Source organism: Macaca fascicularis, chromosome 1, assembly GCF_037993035.2.
Source record: "Macaca fascicularis isolate 582-1 chromosome 1, T2T-MFA8v1.1".
NCBI classification, from domain to species: domain Eukaryota; kingdom Metazoa; phylum Chordata; class Mammalia; order Primates; family Cercopithecidae; genus Macaca; species Macaca fascicularis.
This window is the reverse complement of record NC_088375.1, coordinates 40,278,628-40,297,342: the sequence shown is the minus strand read 5'-3', so window position 1 is coordinate 40,297,342 and position 18,715 is coordinate 40,278,628. Positions and strand designations below refer to the sequence as shown.

General features: G+C 40.2%; 1 long non-coding RNA gene across 1 annotated transcript in view; it reads left to right on the top strand.

The window, feature by feature from the left end:
• LOC135968471 (uncharacterized) overlaps positions 1 to 6,818 on the top strand; it is a 33,352-nt gene extending 26,534 nt beyond the window's left edge. Inside the window, exons 4-5 of the long non-coding RNA XR_010583318.2 lie at positions 4,879 to 4,988; positions 6,359 to 6,818. This is a non-coding gene — a long non-coding RNA (uncharacterized lncRNA). The remainder of the gene's footprint in view (positions 1 to 4,878; positions 4,989 to 6,358) is intronic.
• The last annotated feature ends 11,897 nt before the right edge of the window (positions 6,819 to 18,715 follow it).

Here is an 18,715-nt window from a genome sequence, read left to right as displayed (position 1 = left end):
AATATGGAGTAACTCAAGCTAAGGGCCTGCATATGCACTAGGAGGACAGGGTGGAGCTACCAGAAATTCACACTTTATGCAAATGAGATGCTCAGTCCTCCTCAGTTTCTTATTAAAGCCGTTGCATTCAACTGTAAAAATGGCATCCCTCTTCCTGGTCTTCTCTCTGTAGCAGAGAGCTTTCTTCTTTCACTTACTAAACCTTTGCTCCAACCTCAAAGAATAAAAAGAGAAACAGCCATATCTTAGTCAAAATCTGGCCCCTAACAGAAGGCCAAATCCCTTTGTGTTTATAACATAAAATGATAAATACAAATAATACTCTAGGGAAGTAATTTTTTTAAAAAACCTGTTTATAAATTTTTGCCTTCCTGGCTGAAATTTGAGGCCCTTCCTCCTCACTCTCCCATAAGACCTAGCTTTATTGTATTTCACTGAGAATTCAGTGATAATCAACTCAAATGAGCAGTCATGTGAAAGGATGTTGCCAACTGTAAAGTCCTACATATATCAGGTGTTATTATCACACCTAGTGCTTTACATGTAATGAGTACTTTCAACACTTTGTCAAATTTTCTTTATTATTTTCACCCTCTCTTCAGGCAATATATACATATGTATTTTATATACATATATATGCATACACATATACATATATATATTTTTTTCTTCTGAACTATTTGACAAGTTTTAGAAATCATGTCCCTTTGTCCTTGAATACTTCTGTATAAGGCTGGGCGCGGTGGCTCACGCCTGTAGTCCCAGCACTTTGGGAGGCCGAGGCAGGCGGATTACGAGGTCAGGAGATTGAGACTATTCTGGCTAACACGGTGAAACCCCGTCTTTACTAAAAATACAAAAAATTAGCTGAGCGTGGTGGCGGGCGCCTGTAGTCCCAGCTACTCGGGAGGCTGAGGCAGGAGAATGGTGTAAACCCGGGAGGCGGAGCTTGCAGTGACCTGAGATCGTGCCACTGCACTCCAGCCTGGGCGACAGAGCGAGACTCCGTTTCAAAAAAAAAACTTCTGTATAAATTTTCTAAGAAGACTATTCACTCAGAATATTGACCATTGATATACCACTATTTAATCTACAGACCTTATTCACATTTTGCTAATTTTCTCCATAAGTTTTTTTTTTTTATACCAATGCTTTTTTTCCATCCAGGATTCAATCCAGAATTATGCATATCGTTGGGTTTTCTGCACTTTCTTTGATTTTCAGGACCTTGACATTTTTGAAGAAATCAGGCCAATTCTTTTTTATAGAGTCACTGAAATTGGGTTTTGTCTGATGTTTCCTCATAATTACATAATTAGAGTCAGGTTATGTGATTTTGGCAGGAATAGTAAATAAATAGTTAACATTTCTTGAGCTAAGTAAGCAACTCAAGGTGGATTCACTAAGCAGTAGTTTGAAGGTCACTGGACAGAATCAGTCAATGTGGAAGCTGAAAGACTAGACCAAGTTCTGCCATTAACCAGGCGATACTGAGTAACAATAATAAAAAGGATGGTGATGATCGTCATAATAATAATGACTTTATTTAACAGCATGAAAAGTGCTTTCATATGCATTATCTTATATAATCTTTCAATTGTCTCATGAGGTAGAAATGATTCTTTCTTTATGGATGAGGAAATTGAGGCTGGGGGAGATCGAGTGGCTTGCACAAGATCACATAGGTGGAAAGTGGCAGAGCCAGAGGCCAAATCTAGGTCTCGAAATCAGACTCTGAAGCTTTTCTTTCTAAACCAACATGCTGGAACAGAAGTCACACCACGTTCTTGGGAATTCATTTCTAAAAGGAGAGGAGTGAATAAAACAAACATGTAACGCAGCCCTTCTCAGTATTTTGGACTTCACGAAGCAATAAAAATAATTTTTAAAATTGGAAAACAGACACAGGACTTATAATACTTTATATTTCCAAGTAAGGATATTAAAATACAAAAATAAAATTTTTATCTAGCATCAGGACTGTTTCATAAAAGAAAGGATATTTTAATATAAAAAATAGGAAAGTAATAATCTCTAAAAAAGAACATTCTTTGAAATGGGATGTATTAGTTTTGTAACATACTTGGTACCTTGTCATTAATTTTCCCACTTCACTGGGGCCTCGTGAAAGATCTGACCTGAGCAGCCCTGATCTGTGGCCTGGCATTGGGGGAACACTGTTTTATGGTGTCTTCCTGCTCTAGTGTCCAGTGGCTTTATTCTAAATGACAAAAGTATGTGAGCAGGGAGAGGAGCGGAGACCGGGTTTCACCATGTTGGCTAGGCTGGTCTTGAACTCCTGACCTCAGGTAAATACAACATAATGATTTGGGTAGAGTAGGAATGGAATAGCACCTGTTCGTGGCTGAGAGCCTAGGGTAGAAAGCTCCAGGAAGCAGCTGCTGTCAGTTAAGTTAGGCACCCATTCTGGCACAGTGTTTTGTTTTGTTTTGTCTTTAATTTTTTTTTGGTGACTATTTCTATTTATTTATTTATTTGTTTATTTATTTGAGACAGAGTCTGGTTCTGTGGCCCAAGCTGGAGTGCAGTGGTGCGATCTCAGCTCACTGCAACCTCTGCCTCCTGGGTTCAAGTGATTCTTCTGCCTCAGCCTCCCCAGTAGCTGGGACTACAGGCGCATGCCACCATGCCCAGTTGATTTTTGTACTTTTAGTAGAGATAGGGTTTCACTGTGTTGGCCAGGCTAGTCTCAAACTCCTGACCTCAAGTGATCCACCTGCCTTGGCCTCCCAGACTGCTGGGACTATAGGTGTGAGCGACTGCACCCAGCTGGGTGATTTCTATTAATGCGTTAAATAACCAGGTCTTGAAGTGGTTCTAATTACTCCCATAATTTCAAAGTAATAATAATTATAAACAATATTTTGCAATATTAACTGTATTGTGATGCTAAAATACCTGTGATTATTATAGGTAACAAAGTCGCAGGTACTATTACCACTACTGAAGTGTGAAGCCTACAGTCATAATTGAAGGAAAGGCACATTTTCAGTTAGAGGTCAGTGAAATCAAGATGTGATTTTTTTCCCATCTGAGTTCATAGATTCCCTGACTTCTTTTTGTTTTTTTTTGAGATAGAGTCTCGCTCTGTCACCAGGCTGGAGTTCAGTGGCGTGATCTCGGCTCACTGCAACCTCCGACTCCCTGGTTCAAGCGATTCTCCTGCCTCAGCCTCCTGAGTAGCTGGGATTGCAGGCATGCACCACCACATCTAGCTAATTTTTGTATTTTTAGTAGAGATAAAGTTTCACCATGTTGGCCAGGATGGTCTCGAACTCCTGGCCTTGTGATCTGCCCACCTCGGCCTCCTAAAGTGTTGGGATTACAGGCATGAGCCACCATGCCCGGCCAATTCCCTGACTTCTATCCCTCGGTCCCTTGGAGGGGAATGGAGGGTGGTGTGTAGGAGGAATCTGAGGACCCCAGATCAAAACCCCTATTTAAAAAAATGTATTTTTATAAATAAAGGGTACAAGTGCAGCTTTGTTACATGGTATATTGCATAGTGGTAAAATCTGGCCTTTTAGTGTACCCATACCCTGAATAGTTTACATTGTACACAATATGTAATTTTTTACTTCTCACCCTCCTCCCAGCCTTCTCATCTTTTGGAGTCTCCATGTCTGTTATTCCACTCTGTGTGTCCACATGTACCCCTGTTTAAGTCTATATTCCCTACCTACTTTTTAATCTTCCATTCGTGTCTCCATTTTATGATCCCTCAAATATCTAACTGTGTATAAGGGTAAGCAATCTTTGTAGTATGGTTTTTACCCTCATGACCCAAGGTGACTATTCTCACGAAAGTCACCCATGTTCCCCCAGGTTCGAAGGACCTTTTCCCATCTCTACATTACTCCATCTCTCTGCAGCCTCAGACACCAAACCATTCCCTCCTTGGAACTTTCTCCTTCCTGGGCTTCTGCAATATCCTTCTCCACGCCATGACACAGTGGTTTTAAGCCCTCATAATGGTGGGAGTTTTTTCAAAACACAGTGCTGGGGCTCTGTTCTCTGAGTATTCTGGAGGGAAGGTTTGGGGTGGGGCCCAGGCATCTGTTCAATGCTACCTAAGGAGTTCCAGTTTGTACCAATTAAGAATCACTGCCTTTGTTATTTATGAGTTCTGGATGTATGTTTTCCACTGATAACTATAATAAGAATCATCATAGCCATAGACTTAGGTATGTTTTTCTCTCCTGCCGGGTTTTTTTTTTTTTTTTTTTTTTTTTTTGAGATAAAGTCTCACTTTGTTGCTCAGGCTGGAGTGCTGTGGTGCCATCTCAGCTCACTGCAACCTCTGTCTCCCAGGTTCAAGCAATTCTCCTGCCTCAGCCTCCCGAGTAGCTGGGATTACAGATGTCTGCCACCACGCTCGGCTAATTTTTATATTTTTAGTAGAGACCAGGTTTCACCATGTTGGCCAGGCTGGTCTCGAACTCCTGACCTCAGGTAATCTGCCCACCTCAGCCTCCCAGAGTACTGGGATTACAGGTGTGAGCCACCGTGCCTGGCCTCTCCCACTGAGTTTTAAAGCACAGCTCTCATTTAATCTTTTCTTGGCTTTATTTCCGACCCTAAAAATAAAAATAAAACAAAAATTCCACTTCCTTCAATAAGGAGATGTATATATTAATGAGGAAATGTCTGCAAAATGCTTGCAATATCTGGAATCAAATGTATTTTGTAAGAATAAAAACAATAATTTTCTTTCTTTCTTTCTTTCTTTCTTTCTTTCTTTCTTTCTTTCTTTCTCTCTCTCTCTCTCTCTCTCTCTCTCTCTTCTTTCTTTCTTTCTTTCTTTCTTTCTTTCTTTCTTTCTTTCTTTCTTTCTTTCTTTCTTTTTAAATGAGGCAGAGTCTCACTCTGTCACTCAGGCTGGAGTGCAGTGGTGTGATCACAGTTCACTGTAGCCTTGACCTCCCAGGCTTAAGCGATCCTCCTACCTCAGCCTCCTAGGACTACAGGTGCGTGCAACCACATCTGGCTACTTTTCGTGCTTTTTGTACAAAAATTTTTGCAATGTTGCCCAGGCTGGTCCTGAACTCCTGGACTGAAGCAGTCCACCGTCCTTGGCCTCCCAAAGTGCTGGGACTACAGGCCTGAGCCACTGTGCCCTGCCAATAATAACTTCTCTATTTGGGAAGCAAACAGGGAGAAGGCAGAGGTAGATTATACATTCTAGGGGTGGTTTGTAAACTGCTGATTTATGGCCAGTGATAAGCAATGTTAGTCTATGTATGAGGATGTGAGACAAGCAGAAAGTGAGTGCTTGCAGGTGTGAGTTTATAGTTAGGGGATATAGATAGCAGAGCATTGTCATAGAATCTTAAAGAAACATTGACTCAAAGCTGCAAGGAATCTTAGAGTTTTCCATCTTCATTCTTTATCCCCGTGATCGCATCCAGTTAGGGTCACATTATGACTTTCTTGGACCCCTGGCACTTCTGCTTTTGCTCCATAGGCCGAGATGAGCGGATCACAAGGTCAGGAGATCGAGACCATCCTGGCTAACACAGTGAAACCCGGTCTCTACCACCTGTAATTCCAGCTACTTGGGAGGCTGAGGGCAGGAGAATTGCTTGAACCCGGGAGGCGGAGCTTGCAGTGTACTGAGATTGCGCCACTGCACTCCAACATGGTCTACAGAGTGAGACTCTGTCTCAAAAAAAAAAAAAAAAGTATCTAAAATTATATTTTATGACAGCATTGGCATAAAATCACCTGTAATCCAGGCTGGCTTTATGATTACTTATTCATTATTATATTTGTGTTTCCTTTGGTTTAAAAAAATTAAAAGTAAAACATTTTTATGGGCCCCTAGAAGCATCATGGGCCCCAGACACTTGCCTCCTATGTCTAATGGAGGAGTCAGCCCTGCCTGAGAGAGGGAATGCACTATCTTATGAAACAGCCCATATATTTCCATTTAAAAACCATTTGAATTGATAGAAAATTTGTAATATGCATACACACTTCTGTCATGTTTTTCTAGTTCTTTTCCCTAGAGACAGTCTCTTCCCTCTGTCCCATGTCCTATGTACTAGATCCTGGCTATTCAAAGTGTGGGCCATGGACCAGAAATATTGATATCACTTGGAGGCTGGTTAGACATGCAGAATCTCAGGTCTCATCCTGTACCTACAGAATCAGAATCTGCATTTTAACAAACTCCCTACGTAATTCATATTCACACAAAATTTGGAGAAGCACTGTATTGGAGAGAATAATAATAGCAAACGTTTATTGAACACTACTCTACTGGACATCATTTTAAGTGCTTTTTGTGGATTGTCTAATTAATCCTTTCAATAACTTTATTTTTCCTGTCTTACAGATGAGTAAACTGAAACACAGAGAAGCCAAGTGACTGTCTTTATCCAGTGAAGAAGTGGTGTGCAGGAATTCAGACCAGATGGTGTGACTCCAGGATCTATGCTCTTTATCTCCATGCCAGTCTGCCCATTCTCCTGTGCCCTTCTCATTTGAGAAGTTGCTGCTTGCTGCCCAGCTTACAGTTCAGGTTGCCAGGGTGGGAGCAATATTTTTCATAGCGCTTAGTCCAACCCTCTTGTTACAGCTGATTGATGACAGGTAGATAGATCCCTGATCAATGATAGTCTATGGCTATTCTGCAATCTGTCACTCAGGTGGACTCTCACTCCGTGGTATTTAAATGAAGCAACTTGGAAATAATTTGCTAGTTGTTAAGGAACAGGAAAAAGTGGATGGGTGGCCTGTAGATGAGTCATATTTAAAGTGACTTATCTATAATAAAGGTATTAGTGCTTCTGCTACTTGAGTGTCTACAGCACCTTCAATTCAGATCCAGTCTCCCACTCATTTCTCTGGGATTCCCAAGCCTATTATGGCTCCATCTTTTGAATTTCCCTGGGAGTCCTTTCATTGTGCCACAAGAAGCCCTGCAACAATCTTGCTTTGCTTGAGCTAGCTCAAGTGGGTTTCTATTTGTTATCCTAAAAGCCAAACTACAAGAACACACATTCACACATTTAGAAGCACTTGTGCATCTCCCTGAGCTACCCCTTCTCCGAGGGAAGCACCCCAGGTTCTTTCCATCAATCCTCATGCCATGTGTTCACTCCTTCTCTTGCTCCTTTCCCTCTGGACCGTGCAGTTGTAGCATTTGCAAATGGACTGATACAGAGGCTGGAATTGGAAGCCACTTTTATGGAACCATTTTATGGGTAAAGAGTGAGCCTGCCAGCCTCAAACTTTCTTTCCTAGCACCTGGCAAGACTCTTCCCTGGAGCCTTAAAATTGATTCTGCTTACATGAGGGCACACTGTAACTGGAGTTATGACTAACAGCTGAACGCATGCCCCCTCCCAATCGCCCTCCACCCGCAAATCGGTAAGAATAGGCCCCTTAAAAAAAAACTTTGGAAATTGGGGCGGGGAGTTTTTCCCAAGCCTGTCCTAGCTTGAAGGCATTTCAAAGAAGAAACCCTGGTGGACTGTGTCTCCCCAACTCTGGGGAAGAAAATGCAAACTGGCAGGCAACCAGCTTGCAGCAGCGGAGAGGAACTCCGGCCCATTCCCCCTTGTGGTTGTCGTGTTCAGGTCAGTACTAACTTTAGCCCTGCAGTCCTCAAATGGGGACAGTCCACTAGTGGATTAAATCCTCCTTAAATGACTTAGAAGCTTTTAGTCAGAGATCAGAGGAAAGCAAATTATTTCATTTATTTTCTGCTGATACACGATGACTTCCGGGGAAGCCATTCTCCAGTGTTTTGCAGAATAATAACACTTTCTATTCATATATCATTGATCTCCCAGGAGCTCAAAGTTCTTCACAAGCATCTTATCAGCTAATTTCACCTGGGGTGCTTGGGAAGGAGGGAGGAGGCAAGGACAATGTTTGCTTTCTGTTTTTTGTTTTTTTTTTTTAACTTTGAAGTGCAGGGGTACTTGTGCAGGTTTGTTACATAGGTAAACTTGTGTCATGGGGGTGTAGATTATTTCATCTTCATCATTGTAGATTATTTCATCACCCAGGTATTAAGCCTAGTACCCATTAGTTATTTTTCCTGATCCTGTCCTTCCTCCCACCCTCCACCCTCTGGTAGGCCCCAGTGTATGTTGTTTCCCTCTATGTTTCCATGCGTTCTCATCATTTAGCTTCCACTTACAGGTGAGAACATGAACCCAAAGGAATATAAGTCATTCTATTATAAAGACACATGCACACAAATGTTCATTGTAGTGCCATTCACAATAGCAAAGACACAGAATCAACCTCAATGTTCATCAACAACAGACTAAATAAAGAAAATATGGTACATATATACTATGGAATATATGCAGCCATAAAAAGAATGAGATCAGGTTCTTTGCAGGGACTTGGATGGAGCTGGAGGCCATTATCTTTAGCAAAATAACACAGGAACAGAAAACCAAATACTGCATGTTCTCACTTCTAAGTGGTTGCTTTATTTTCTTCCTTGTGGTCATTCTTTTAGCTGAGACCTCTGTCCCTCAGAAAGAGAGGTGGGGGTAAGCAATGCTGAAGACTTTTTCATTATATAAATTGGCTTCCGGTGTTGTCCCTCTACCGGCTTCTGCTAGGTGTCCAACTACCCACCATTACCCTCTTTTTGTAATTTACTTGCTTCGTTTCAATGTGGGGTAAATATCCTCATGTTGGGTTGGAGAAACTGGGGGCTCAGAGAAGCTGTGCAGGATGATTGAGTTCTCATGCCAGGCTATGGGTGAGTCTGAAGCCACTGTTATCACATGTTCAGCTACTGACATGTCCCTCCAAATTCTTCCTGCCTGCAGTGCGCAGGGAGTGGTTATAGAGCTGAGGTTGGCCATAACTCTCTGAATCTGAAAAGATGTGTCCAGAAGCACATTTGAGGATAAAAGAGGGACGCACACTTGAGCCTGAAGGCCTGACCCCAAATTGGCTGGCCAGCTCTCTGAAGCGGCTCTTTTCAGACCCACATCCTGTGCAGTGCTCTGCAGATCAGGCTGCCTCTCTGGGACTTGAATGTTTCAAAAAGGATCTAAAGGGCCTTTCAAATGGTGCCGGGACATAAATAGCTTTCACAGAGGAATGTTGCCTCAGTGATGCGATGACTGAATCAGCACCACATTGAATTTGCAGCAATCTGGTGCTCTGGGTAATGGAGTGATGGTAAATGAACATTATTACGTTTTTACCCCATGAATGAATCCTTAATAAAAAAGACAAATGGCTTCCAGGTGTCTTGCCACAAAATTTCAACAACTGAGTCACTCAAGCTGGAGGGAAGAACAAAAGGCAGTATAGAATCTCCTCGTGATTCAGTGGCCGCCAACTTGGATTGTCCCCAGTTCCAACTTTAGCATCTTTCTTTAGTCATCCTACTGCACAGTCAGTTCCCCTTGTGTAAATGCACAACAGGAGGAAATTCTAATGAAAGGACAAAGCTGCCACTGTCCCATCTGACCAAGCGTCCCCAGAGAGAACAGGCTCCCCATACAAGGAAATACTGTTCCTGAGAGGAACCACCTGTGGCTCGTCTGTGGCCGGGTCTTGAATTACTGGCCATTCCGGAGCAGGACCGATTGATGTGCCGACTCCTGTGGTTGCTAGGATGTAAGGTAATCCCTCAGGAATGTTCTGTCAGCTGGCTCAGCCCAGCCTCTGCTGTCCTGTCAGGAGGTGGGATGGTTTGGAAGTCTTGTCTCTCTCATAAACTAACACTGTGACATGAGGAGGCTTGGGATCTCTCCGGCTCTTAGTTTTCTCAACTGTGGGATTCATGGCCAAGAAAGGAGTTGGGAAAGAATCTGGTGACAAACACAAATGCCTCTGGGGGTCAGATAGGTGATAGGAGTGAATGGATTGTCTGGTGTCAGACAATAGGAATGTTGGCGCCTATGAGGAACTGGAGAATAAATGCCTTGCCTGAAGATGTTCAAATTCAAATAAAACAAAAACAACCAGAACCCAATATTGTAGGCCAAATAAAATGCCAAGGGGCTAAGTTAATCTGATGACTAGAGTTTCCAATCTGTTCTGGAAGGTTGCTTCTAGTTTTAATGATCCAGCCTTTATCTGGAAGTATGTATTCTTACATATCAGAATTCCTAATTCAATATGTATACGGTATATCTTTTTGAATGTGAGAAAGTATATGTACCTAATTCTGGGAATAAAATTCAGAGGAAGTTCAGACCAATCTCGGCTTTTATAGGCTAAATCATAGCAAAAATCATTGATCTTAAGTTGTTGGTTAGAAAAAAATATTAAATGTATGTGATAGGATGTGACTCAGAGCTCATTTAAGCTCCTCTGAGCCACGGCTCTGGGAAGACAGGGAAAATGAACCCCTTTTTAATCACACACTCCTCCTGTTCAGAGCCTAATTATTTTTCATCTGATTTGTACGTAGGCACGTGTGCAGGGACTGTGTCTGCCTTATTAAACACTGTACGTGACCCTGCTACCTGACACCTAATAGGGCCTCAATACATGTATGATAAATAAATGAATGAGTTAATGAAAATAGTAGTATGCCTAGGTTTTAGTCTTTTCTCTTTTAAACTATCAAATAAGCTATTGATTGCATAATTTATTTTAAAAGCGTAGATGCAATCTTGCCAATTCTTGGCTCAAAGCCTTCTAAACATGCCACATTGCCTACACAACAAATCTCAAACTTCTTGGCATGATCTTTATTTCCATGCTCTGATTTCTTCTTTCTGTTTCATTCTATCTTCAAATGATGTTGCTTCCCCCGCCCCCATATCATACCCCAGCTTAACTGCTTGTTCCTCAAACAAGTTCTTTTCATTTTCACGACATTCCCTGTGTAATGCCCAGCTCTCCTTTTTCTCCATCAAAATGTTATCCATCCTTCAAGATGCAAATGTCCTCTCTCCAGGAAACTTTGCTTTATTTAAAAGCCAAATCAGAAATAATTTCTTTCTTCTCTGCTGTTTCTGCATATCTCATATAAAGTGAGTAATACATTCTGCCTTAAGTTGTAGCTATTTATATACCCACATCCTCTAGAATCTAGAGTCTAGATAGTATCTACTCTAGTATCTAGAGTCTAGATAGTAAACTTCTTAAAAGCATAGACTATAAATTGTTCTTCTGTGCCTACTTCATAAACATGAAGGTATTCAATGCATTTATGTTGAATGATAAAACTGAAAAGTCTACATTTGTTGGTTGTTTTTAATTGATGGAGAAATTTTGGTGGCTATCAGTTTGCAGTTAGAGGAACCCTCAACAAACAAGTTTACTGAGAGAACAAGATAATCCAAGAATCCAAGGAAAAAGTGTCACCTTTTGTGACAGAACTGTATAAAAATATATAGAAAAATGTCAGAAGCAATTCAACCTAAGACATAGGGTATGGTTTGCCAATGGGTTTAAGCATCTTCCTGTTGATTATAAGAAAGAAAAATCATCTGTAAAGTCAAGGATCTGAACTATTGTTGATGTAAAGATGGGTAGTACTACAAAGATAAGTTCCAAAAAAGGATATTGGTCTGCACAGAACCTGGAAATAAAAAATTCGGACATGGGAACTATCACCATATCTTTATTGTTGTTCAGAAAAGAGGGTAGGCCATTTTCACTGTCCAGTTCCAGTTTTGTAGAGTAAAAAGAAGAAATTTATTAGGCTTCCATAGCCCAAAAGAAAGAGCCGTTAAACATATCTCATACTATGTGTTCTAATTCTGCATTCACTAAGTAATGTGCTTGGTCCTGTTGAGAAGTTTTATGTATAGTATCTTACTTAACTTTCATAACAACCTTCTGAGGTAGGTATTAAAAGCCCCATTTTTAGATGAAGAAACAGACTAAGAGAGGTTAAGAACAATGAGAACACATGGACACAGGGAGGGGAACAACACACACTAGGGCCCCTTGGGGGATCAGGGGAGGGAGAGAGTCAGGACAAATAACTAATGCATATATAGGGCTTAATACCTAGGTGATGGGGTAATAGGTGCAGCAAACCACCATGGCACACATTTATCTGTGTAAAGAACCTGCATGTTCTGCACATGTATCCTGGAACTTAAAGTAAAATAAAATTTAGAAAAAGAGAGAAGTTAAGTAATTTCCTCAGTCACCCATCAGAATATGGTAGAGCTGAAGATTTAATGCAATCTCTTTGAAAATAGCGATGAAATGCTTAACAGAAATAGAAAAAAAATTCTAAAATTCATATGGAATCACAAAAGACCCCAAATAGCGAAAATAATCTTGAGTAAAAAGAGCAAAGCTGGAGGTGTCACACTACCTGATTTCAAAGTATACTGCAAAACCATAGTAACCAAAACAGCATGGTAGTGGTATAAAAACAGACACATAGACCAAAGGAACAGAAAAGAGAGCCCAGAACTAAATCCATGCATTTAAAGCCAACTCATTATTGAAATGCCAAGTACATAATTGGGAAAGGAAACCTCTTCAATAAATGGTATTGGGAAGACTGGATATCCACATGGAGAATAAAAAAAAAATTAGACCTTCCTCTCTTACCATATACAAAATTAACTCAAAATATATGAAAGACTTAAACATAAGACCTGAAGCTATGAAGACAACATAGGAGAAACATTTCATGACATTGGTCTGGGAAAGGATTTTTTGGATAAGACCTCAAAAGTACAGATAACAAATGTGAAAGTAGACAAATGGGATTACATCAAACTAAAAAGCTTCTGCATAGCAAAAGAAACAATAGATAAAAGAGACAACCTACAGAGTGGGATAAAATATTTGCAAACTATACATTTCATAAAGAGTTAGCATTCAAAATATATAAGGAGTGCAAACAACAGCAAAAGACCAAATAACCTGATTAAAAAATAGGCAAAAGACCTGAATAAACATTTCCCAAAAGAAGACATACAATGGCCAGCAGGTATATGAAAATATGCTCAACATCACTAATTGTCAAGGAAATGCAAAATAAAATCCCAATGAGATACCATTTCACCCAGTTAGAATGAACAGTATAGAAAAGACAAAACAGAACAAGTGCTGGGGAGAACATGGAGAAAAGGGAACTCTTATATACTATTGGCGGGAATGTAAATTAGTGCAGCCCTTATGAAAAACAGTATGGAGGTTCCTCAAAAAATTTTAAATAGCACTACCATATGATCCAGTAACTCCACTACTGGATATATATCCAAAGGAATTGAAATCAATATGTCAGAGATATCTGCACTCTTGTGTTAATTGCAGCACTGTTCACAATAGCCAAGATGTGGAATCAACCTAAGTGTCCATCAACGGATGAATGGATAAGAAAACGTGGTGTATATACACAATGGGATACTATTCAGTCATAAAAAGAATGAAATCCTGCCATTTGCAACAATGAACCAGAAGGATATTATCTTAAGTGAAATAAGCTGGGCACAGAAAGACAAATACTGCATGTTCTCACTTACATGTGAAATATTTACAGAGTTGATCACACAGAAGTAGGGAAGAGAATGGTGGTTGCCATAGACAGGGATGATTAGGAGTGGGGGAAATGGGAAGATGTTGGTCAAAGGATACATAATTATGGTTAGATAAGAGGAATAAATTTCAAGAGATCTATTGTACAGCAAGACAACTACAGTTGGTGAAATATTGTATTCTTGGTAAATGTAAAGAGAGTGGATGCTATTTGCTGTCATCACAAAAATGATGACTAGGTGAGGTAATGTATTTGTTAATTACCTAAATTTAACCATTCTATAATGTGTATGTACTTCAAAACAGCATGTTGGACACAATGCTACCTGCCAATTTTAAAAAAGTAAACTTTTAAAAATAAAAAAAGCATAAACCATACTAAAAAATCAAGAGCCAGGAAAAGATGCAAGACACAAACAGACAAAACAAAAAAGAAAATGATGGAGCTGTGATTTAAACACTGCCTGGACCTTTTTTTTTTTTTTTTTTTTTTAATTGTTTTTAGTAGAGACAGGGTTCCGCTATATTAGTCAGGCAGGTCTTAAACTTAGGTCATCCTCCCACCTCAGCCTCCCAAAGTTCTGGGATTACAAGCATGAGCCAATGCGCCTGGCCAAGCCTGGACTAACTTTCAATGTTGCTTTCTGTTCTGCATGGTGTTGCCTATTCTAAGAGAACTGCGTGATGCCTCTTGCTTGTTCCACTCTTGGGTCAGAGATATCTCCCTGGCTGGAAATGAAGTAGTGGCCACAGTTGGTAGGGTCCAATCCCCCACAGCTGGCTCATTTCTCAGTGAAGTGGTTATTGTGTTTGCAAGCACAGATCAGACCTTGAATAGCAATATACCCATTAAGATAGTGTCTCTGACAGAAATAGGCTGTCAGTTCTACCCCTTATATTACAGCACTCCTTAACCACTGGAAAGACTTGTGAAAACACAAAACATTCTCTGCATGGTGTCTTTAAATGGGAAGCACACAGAAATTTACTTTTTCTCCTTGAAAAAGCTCCAAATTAAATGGGTAAAAGAAGCTTAGTATTACTGCTTTTGTTTTCACAGCTGCCAAAATAACTCTGGATCTCCTGGTTCAACTGATAATAACCTTAGCTGAAATTACATGTGTCTAAAGATAGAAGATGCAGGGCCAGGCATGGTGGCTCAGGCCTGTAATCCCAGTGCTTTGTGAAGGAGGAAGATTGCTTGAGCCCAGGAGTTTGAACTAGCCTGGGCAATATAACGAGATCTCCATCTCTACAAAAAAAAAAAAAAAAAAAAAAAAAAAAAGACCAGTAGTGTTGATATGTGCCTGTAGTCCCAGCTACTTGGGAGGTTGAAACAGGAGGATCCAGTGAACTGTGATCATGCCGTTGTACTCCAGCCTGGGTAACACAGCAAGAATCTGTCTCAAAAACAATAACAAAAGCAAAAGATAGGAGATGCGGGTCAGAGCATCTGATGCATTTCCTATCTTTAATGAACACATTGTCTTTTGTTTAAATGGGATCTGTTCATTTTAACTCGAAGCAGTCCTTGATGATAAATGAATGTGAAAAGCCTATAGATGTCCTAAGTTGGGAAATTTCCTTCCTTCCTTCCTCTATCTCCCTCCCTCCCTCCCATTTTCTCTCTCTCTCTCCCCTTCCTTCCTTCCTTCCTTCCTTCCTTCCTTCCTTCCTTCCTTCCTCCCTCCCTCCCTCCCTCCCTCCCTCCCTCCCTCCCTCCCTCTCTCTCTCTCTCTCTCTCTCTCTCTCTTTCTTTCTTCCTTCCTTCCTTCCTTCCTTCCTTCCTTCCTTCCTTCCTTCCTTCCTTCCTTCCTTCCTTCCTTCCTTCCTTCCTTTCTTTCTTCAGAGTCTCACTCTGTTGCCCAGGCTGGGGTGCAGTGGTGCGATCTTGACTCACTGCAACCTCTGCCTCCCGAGTTCAAGTGGTTCTTATGTAGTTGGGATTACAGGCATGTAATTTTTGTATTTTTAGTAGAGACAGCGTTTCATCATGTTGGCCAGGGTGGTCTTGAACTCCTGGACTTAAGTGATCTGTCCGCTTTGGCCTCCCAAAGTGTTGGGATTACAGGCGTGAGCCACTGCACCCACCTGGAAGTTTTCATTTATATACTCTCAACATCATTATATATATTGTGTTTGCATCTAAGAAGTTATTTTAACAATTAATTTTAGCCATATATGGTCTCTTTTTTATTGGAAACACATTAGAAAAGTTCTTAGTTAAATGCCCATTTTGCAGATTTGTACTAAAGGATAGCAGCGGATTGGTGGATGATCAGAAAGGTGGTACCTGGGGTGGCAGTATTTTGGAGATGGAGTCTGAAAACCAAGTTGTAAGATGGCCTGGGGCTGTTTAGCCCAGGGAAGAATTTCTAGGCAAGCAAGGGGTCTTCAGATATTTGAGGGACTCACTTGCCCCGAACAGGAATAAACAGGTATCCTGTATCCTCTTCTTTACCCAAGAGGGCAGAAGTTGGACTAAAAGAAGGTCAGGATAGGGAGAAAGTGATGTACATGTGGAAAAAATCTTTAGGATACTTGAGGAGTTTATTAGAAGGATGAATATTTGAACATCAAAGTTGAGAATGATGGTGGAGGCTGTCTCAAGTAATGATGTTCTTCCTGTCACTGGGATATTTCAAGCTAAGGAAGCTATGGCAGGGATTTCAGCTTTGGGTAAAAGATCATGCTCAATGCCCTAAAGTTCCATTCCAATTCTAAGAACTTAGTTCGTGGTTTAACTTATACACTTAATATCATTTGCCTTTATGTGAATCAAATATGACAAATGGTTTAACAATGATTGTTGGAGAAGAGGGTATTTATGTGGTAGAATCTCACTGATTTAAAATAATTGAAAGGGAGAGTCAGTCTCGTTGGTGAAGTCAATTATGAAATTATTGTAAATAATAAAAGGCCATTTTATTACTTTCAAGTCCTTGGATGCGTGGAATTACATCTACCAAAGTTGCCCAATCAAGGTTCTGCTTTAAAGAATAGAGAATGATTTGTAATCAACATATTAGAGTACCAGGCTTGCTGGCCTTTGCTTAGATTAGAATTAAATCATTTCCAATGCAGAATGTTTGAAAACAGTTGGTTCTCATAAGTAAATAAATAGCCCCTTCAGAATTTCATTTTATGTGTTTATTCTGTCAATTCTTTCTTTTTTTTTCTGTTTCTAGGGCAAAGGAAAGCTGATGTTCAACGTCTGTCAAAATGTCACAATTAAAAAATAAACAAAAGCACACCATAAATAAGTGAGATTTTTGTTGTAATTTGGTCAGACCAATTCTCTGTCTTGCAGATTGAATGTTAGATTGCTCAAAACTCATGAAAGGAAACTTTCTGAAGAACTATTTATATCTAGAGGGTGTGGCAAAGAACTGGATTTAGTAATTTGTTCATTCATCAAAATTTAATTTCAAAAAGACCATATATTGTGTAATTTCATGTATATGAAGTGTCCAGAATAGACAAATCTATAGAGACAGAAAGTGGACTCATAATTGCCTAAGCCAAGGGTCGGGGGTGGTAGGGTGGCTTAAGGGGAAATAGAGAGTGGCACTGACAGGTATGGGTTTCTTTCTGGGGTGATGAAAATGTTCTAAAATTGTGATGATGTTTGGACAACTCTGTAAATACAGACATGCATAGTTTAATGACAGCAGTATATTCTGAGAAATGCATCAGTAGGTGATTTTGTTCTTGTGTGAAACAACAAAAAGTTGTGTACTTATCCAAATTTAGTGTAGCCAACTACATACCTAGGCAACAAACCTGCATAGCACGTTACTATACTGAATAATGAAGGCAATTATAACACAGTGGTATTTTTGTCTCTACACACATCTAAACATAGAAAAGGTAATACGTTACTACAACGTTACAATGGCTATGTCCCTAGGCAATAGGGATTTTTCTGCTCCATTATAAACTTACGGGACCACCGTCTTATATGCAGTCTAATGTTGGCTGAAACTTTATTATGTGGCACATGACTGTGTGTCAAAAAACAATGAATTGGGCTGGGTATGGTGGCTTGCACCTGTAATCCCAACACTTTGGGAGGTGGAGGCACTGGGAGGATTGCTTGAGCCCAGGAGTTCAAGACCAGCCTGGGCAACATAGTGGGACCCCATCTCCACAATTTTTTTTTTAACTAGCCAGGTGTGGTGACGTGCACTTGCTGTCCCAGCTACTCTCTAGCCCAGTAAGTTAAAGCTGCAGTGACTGCAGTGATGTCAGCCTGGATGAGAGAGGAAGACCCTGTCTCAAAAAACAAACAACCAACATTGGATTTTACACTTTAAATAGGTGAATTGTGTGGTATATGAATTATATCTCAATAATTATTGAGTATACATTATGAGTCAGGAGCTGTTCTGGGACTGGAAATATAATGTTGAACAAGCCAAAGTCTCTGCCCTCACAGAGCTTACAGTGGGGAGTCAGATAACATACATGTGAACAAGCATATAAAAACATAGTTTCAGGAAGAGGTAGTACTCTGAAGAAATACAAAGCAGGATAAGGAACTAGAGAGTGTGTGCATACATACGTGCACATGTGTCTTGTGTGTATATGTATGTATACATATGTGGGTATATGTATGTAGCATGTCTATATGCATGTATGTTGTGTGCATGTATGTATGGATGTGTGTGCATTGTGTGTGTATACACATGTTTCTATTTTAGATATGCTGAGCAGAGAGGCTCTCCATGGGGAATATAACTTTTGAGTAAAAGTGTGAATAAAATGAAAGAATTAACTGTGCAGATAACTGGGGTAAATACATTTCAGGCAATGCAAAGACCCTGAGACAGGAATATTTTGGTCTGTTCAACCAAGAAGGACAGAGAGCTAGTGGGAAATGACACTGGAGAGGTTGGTAGGGATCATATCATGTAGGTGATGACCATGATAATATCTATGAGTTATTATGAGTTCAGTCTTAGCATTAATAATTACCACTAACTTTGTGTGACATATTATACAGTCTCTGAGTCCTTTTCACAACCTCTATCTTGTTTGATGCTCACAACCCTAAGAAGTTGCTGTTAGTTTGCTCAGTCTATATATAAGGAAAAAGTGAGGAAATTGTTTATAATTCTCTGTGCTCCATGAGTCAATGACCCACTTCAGGACATGTCCCAAGTCTGGTCATCTTATTTCCTTAAATCCTAAATCAGTACTTGCTGCAAGACATAGGCTCAATACATGTTCATTCGACTTCTTTGAG